We start from the raw sequence: 6,000 nt of genomic DNA, 5'->3' as shown, positions 1-6,000 counted from the left end.
TAACGACATGCATTGCCAAATCGAGCTTGTGTGTACAAAAAACGCAATCTACACTGTTTGCATGATCTTCAGATTGCACGTAGTTTATCAGAATCATCATTTTTTGTACAGACTTTGTGCAAAACAGAGCGCAAATTTGCAAATTGGGCACGCCTTTGCCCGATTCGTTTAGCAAATTCATTAAATGTGCTACACTAGCGAAGACACGAAATGGTTGTGTAGTTTCCCATTGACTTGTGTATGGTTGTGTAGTTCCCATTGACTTGTGTATAGTTGTGAAGTGTCCCATTGACTTGTGTATGTTTGTGTAGTTTCCCATTGACTTGTGTATGGTTGTGTAGTTTCCCATTGACTTGTGTATGGTTGTGTAGTTTCCCATTAACTTGTGTATGGTTGTGTAGTTTCCCATTGACTTGTGTATGGTTGTGTAGTTTCCCATTGACTTGTGTATGGTTGTGTAGTTCCCATTGAGTTGTGTACGGTTGTGTAATTTCCCATTGACTTGTGTATGGTTGTGTAGTTTCACATTGACTTGTGTATGGTTGTGTAGTTTTTCCATTGCATTGTGTATGGTTGTGTAGTTTCCCATTGACTTGTGTATGGATGTGTAGTTTCCCATTGACTTGTGTATGGTTGTGAAGTGTCCCATTGACTTGTGTATGGTGGTGTAGTTTCCCGTTGCATTGTGTATGGTTGTGTAGTTTCCCATTGACTTGTGTATGGTTGTGTAGTTTCCCATTGACTTGTGTATGGTTGTGAAGTGTCCCATTGACTTGTGTATGGTTGTGTAGTTTCCCTTTGTCTTGTGTATGGTTGTGTAGTTTCCCATTGACTTGTGTATGGTTGTGTAGTTTCCCATTGACTTGTGTATGGTTACGTAGTTTTCCATTGACTTGTGTATGGTTGTGTAGTTTCCCATTGACTTGTGTATGGTTGTGTAGTTTCCCATTGACTTGTGTATGGTTGTGTAGTTTCCCATTGACTTGTGTATGGTTGTGTAGTTTCCCGTTGACTTGTCTATGGTTGTGTAGTTTCCCATTGACTTGTGTATGGTTGTGTAGTTTCCTATTGACTTGTGTATGGTTGTGTAGTTTCCCATTGCATTGTGTATGGTTGTGTAGTTTCCTAGAGACTTGTGTATGGTTGTGTAGTTTCCCATTGACATGTGTATGGTTGTGAAGTGTCCCATTGACTTGTGTATGGTTGTGTAGTTTCCCATTGACTTGTGTATGGTTGTGTAGTTTCCCGTTGACTTGTGTATGGTTGTGTAGTTTCCCATTGCATTGTGTATGGTTGTGTAGTTTCCCACTGACTTTTGTATGGTTGTGTAGTTTCCCATTGACTTGTGTATGGTTGTGAAGTGTCCCTTTGACTTGTGTATGGTTGTGTAGTTTCCCATTGCATTGTGTATGGTTGTGTAGTTTCCCATCGACTTGTGTATGGTTGTGTCGTTTCCCATTGACTTGTGTATGGTTGTGTAGTTTCCCGTTGCATTGTGTATGGTTGTGTAGTTTCCCATTGACTTGTGTATGGTTGTGTAGTTTCCCATTGACTTGTGTATGGTTGTGAAGTGTCCCATTGACTTGTGTATGGTTGTGTAGTTTCCCTTTGACTTGTGTATGGTTTTGTAGTTTCCCATTGCATTGTGTATGGTTGTGTAGTTTCCCATTGACTTGTGTATGGTTACGTAGTTTTCCATTGACTTGTGTATGGTTGTGTAGTTTCCCATTAACTTGTATATGGTTGTGTAGTTTCCCATTGACTTGTGTATGGTTGTGTAGTCTCCCATTGACTTGTGTATGGTTGTGTAGATTCCCATTGCACGTGTATGGTTGTGTAGTTTCCCATTGACTTGTGTATGGTTGTGTAGTTTCCCATTGACTTGTGTATGGTTGAGAAGTGTCCCGTTGACTTGTGTATGGTTGTGTAGTTTCCCATTGACTTGTGTATGGTTGTGTAGTTTCCCGTTGACTTGTGTATGGTTGTGTAGTTTTCCATTGCATTGTGTATGGTTGTGTAGTTTCCTATTGACTTGTGTATGGTTGTGTAGTTTCCCATTTCATTGTGTATGGTTGTGTAGTTTCCTATAGACTTGTGTATGGTTGTGCAGTTTCCCATTGACATGTGTATGGTTGTGAAGTTTCCCATTGACTTGTGTATGGTTGTGTAGTTTCCCATTGACTTGTGTATGGTTGTGTAGTTTCCCATTGACTTGTGTATGGTTGTGTAGTTTCCCATTGCATTGTGTAAGGTTGTGTAGTTTCCCACTGACTTGTGTATGGTTGTGTAGTTTCCCATTGACTTGTGTACGGTTGTGAAGTGTCCCATTGACTTGTGTATGGTTGTGTAGTTTCCTTTTGACTTGTGTATGGTTGTGTAGTTCCCATTGACTTGTGTATGGTTGTGTCGTTTCCCATTGACTTGTGTATGGTTGTGTAGTTTCCCGTTGCATTGTGTATGGTTGTGTAGTTTCCCATTGACTTGTGTATGGTTGTGTAGTTCCCATTGACTTGTGTATAGTTGTGAAGTGTCCCATTGACTTGTGTATGTTTGTGTAGTTTCCCATTGACTTGTGTATTGTTGTGTAGTTTCCCATTGACTTGTGTATGGTTGTGTAGTTTCCCATTGACTTGTGTATGGTTGTGTAGTTCCCATTGAGTTGTGTACGGTTGTGTAATTTCCCATTGACTTGTGTATGGTTGTGTAGTTTCACATTGACTTGTGTATGGTTGTGTAGTTTTTCCATTGCATTGTGTATGGTTGTGTAGTTTCCCATTGACTTGTGTATGGATGTGTAGTTTCCCATTGACTTGTGTATGGTTGTGAAGTGTCCCATTGACTTGTGTATGGTTGTGTAGTTTCCCATTGACTTGTGTATGGTTGTGTACAGGGGGGGCGGAAGGGGTATTGCGCAATCATTTGCTAGCGCGTTTTGGGTACACTCCATTTTTAAAATAGGTGATGACAATATTAAACAAGAAAAGATAACATGATTACCGCTGAAATTCTCTCTTTAACAGCACTGAAAACTTTACAGTACTTATTGTAAGAGCATTTTCAATTGTTAAACTGGTTAGTTTTACATAAAATGCTTAAACATTTTACCGAAATTTTCCGTTGGCTTATTGCAGCGGCCAACGTGTATGAATGGGTCCAGGCGGGAGTTTTGGTACAAAACGTCACCCCTAAAATGGCTATAAACATCGACATAATGTGAAAAAAATGATCATTCATCCTCTGATTTTTTTTACTAAATGTTGTGATGAGGGATAGATCTTTCATTCTTGAAAGTTTAAACAAAATCCCTCCGACATCCTCTGGATATTTGACGTTTTTTGAGAGGTATTTTTCAGAAAATGGTTTCTGCCTATACTTGGTTTCCACGCAAACGATCGTTTGTTGACGGACGGGAACATTCGCCGCAGGTAATGTTAATTCTGAGGCAAGCGCACACCTTAAACATAATATGCAAGACATGTCGTTTACGCTAAACATATGTTGCTTATTAAATTATTAAATTACTAAAGCAGTTGGCAATGCAACAAAAAATCATTTACGATGTTTTCTAGTGTAGACATTGGGTGAACTAACATTATTTAGAGATAAACGCACCCTTTGATTAAATGGACCCGTCCAGGCAGTCTCAACGGCCGCGCCTGCGTTCAAAGGGGAGAACGTATTCGAAATCTTTTAATTTTCATTTAGGGAATGTACGTGCACTACACAGCGCGCCGTTTGCGTAGGTTTGTATGGAGAGCTTCGACCGGCGCTCGTCGGGAGAGAAGAATGAGATTATTTTCAAAGCAGGTGGCGGGTTCGTGGCGCGACCCCTTCCGCCCCCCCCCCCCCCCCCCCTGGTTGTGTAGTTTCCTGTTGACTTGTGTATGGTTGTGTAGTTTCCCATTGACTTGTGTATGGTTGTGTAGTTTCCCATTGCATTGTTTATGGTTGTGTAGTTTCCCATTGACTTGTGTATGGTTGTGTATTTTCCCATTGACTTGTGTATAGTTGTGTAGTTTCCCATTGACTTGTGTATGGTTGTGTAGTTTCCCATTGCATTGTTTATGGTTGTGTAGTTTCCCATTGACTTGTGTATGGTTGTGTAGTTTCCCATTGACTTGTGTATGGTTGTGAAGTGTCCCATTGACTTGTGTATGGTTGTGTAGTTTCCCATTGACTTGTGTATGGTTGTGTAGCTCCCATTGACATGTGTATGGTTGTGAAGTGTCCCATTGACTTGTGTATGGTTGTGTAGTTTCCCATTGACTTGTGTATGGTTGTGTAGTTTCCCATTGACTTGTGTATGGTTGTGTAGTTTCCCATTGCATTGTGTATGGTTGTGTAGTTTCCCATTGACTTGTGTATGGTTGTGTAGTTTCCAATTGACTTGTGTATGGTTGTGAAGTGTCCCATTGACTTGTGTATGGTTGTGTAGTTCCCATAGAGTTGTGTACGGTTGTGTTTTCTAGTGTAGACATTGGGTGAACTAACATTATTTAGAGATAAACGCACCCTTTGATTAAATGGACCCGTCCAGGCGGTCTCAACGGCCGCACCTGCGTTCAAAGGGGAGAACGTATTCGAAATCTTTTAATTTTCATATAGGGAATGTACATGCACTACACAGCGCGCCGTTTGCGTAGGTTTGTATGGAGAACTTCGACCGGCGCTCGTCGGGAGAGAAGAATACGATTATTTTCAAAGTAGGTGGCGGATTTGTGGCGCGACCCCTTCCGCCCCCCCCCTGGTTGTGTAGTTTCCCGTTGACTTGTGTATGGTTGTGTAGTTTCCCATTGACTTGTGTATGGTTGTGTAGTTTCCCATTGCCTTGTGTATGGTTATGTAGTTTCCCATTGCATTGTTTATGGTTGTGTAGTTTCCCATTGACTTGTGTATGGTTGTGTAGTTTCCCATTGACTTGTGTATGGTTGTGTAGTTTCCCATTGACTTGTGTATGGTTGTGTAGTTTCCCGCAGCCGCCTTGAAGAGAAAACGCCACGGGTCGTCGGAATAAATTAGTATTGATAACAAATATTCATGATTCTCATCTTGACTGATGAAGAGGAAACGACACGGACAAGAGACTAAGCAAGCACTGGTTCCAACAGCACATACATTGTTCATAAACCAAATGAGAAACAGGGAACCAGCGGCAGTTACCTTAGAACGTGCATGGTTGTAGTTCGTGGTTTAGCTTCATACGTCTGTTCTGTTCATAGAGCTATATATATTGACTAGAGCGCTAACTTGTTCTGCGTTTTGAAGCCACCCTGAGCGCAGACATGTTTGATGTGTTGCGTGAGTACGGAACGATTTTAATTTTAAGAGAACACACATTGCCGCAGAACATTCGCCGCAGGTAATGTTAATTCTGAGGCAAGCGCACACCTTAAACATAATATGCAAGACATGTCGTTTACCCTAAACATATGTTGCTTATTAAATTATTAAAGTACTAAAGCAGTTGGCAATGCAACAAAAAATCATTTACGATGTTTTCTAGTGTAGACATTGGGTGAACTAACATTATTTAGAGATAAACGCACCCTTTGATTAAATGGACCCGTCCAGGCGGTCTCAACGGCCGCACCTGCGTTCAAAGGGGAGAACGTATTCGAAATCTTTTAATTTTCATATAGGGAATGTACATGCACTACACAGCGCGCCGTTTGCGTAGGTTTGTATGGAGAACTTCGACCGGCGCTCGTCGGGAGAGAAGAATACGATTATTTTCAAAGTAGGTGGCGGGTTTGTGGCGCGACCCCTTCTGCCCCCCCCCCCTGGTTGTGTAGTTTCCCGTTGACTTGTGTATGGTTGTGTAGTTTCCCATTGACTTGTGTATGGTTGTGTAGTTTCCCATTGACTTGTGTATGGTTGTGTAGTTTCCCATTGCATTGTTTATGGTTGTGTAGTTTCCCATTGACTTGTGTATGGTTGTGTAGTTTCCCATTGACTTGTGTATGGTTGTGTAGTTTCCCTTTGACTTGTGTATGGTTGTGT

Source organism: Asterias amurensis, chromosome 6 (assembly GCF_032118995.1).
Source record: "Asterias amurensis chromosome 6, ASM3211899v1".
Taxonomy (NCBI): Eukaryota; Metazoa; Echinodermata; class Asteroidea; order Forcipulatida; family Asteriidae; genus Asterias; species Asterias amurensis.
The sequence above is the reverse complement of the archived record's forward strand: the minus strand, read 5'-3'. Positions refer to the sequence as shown.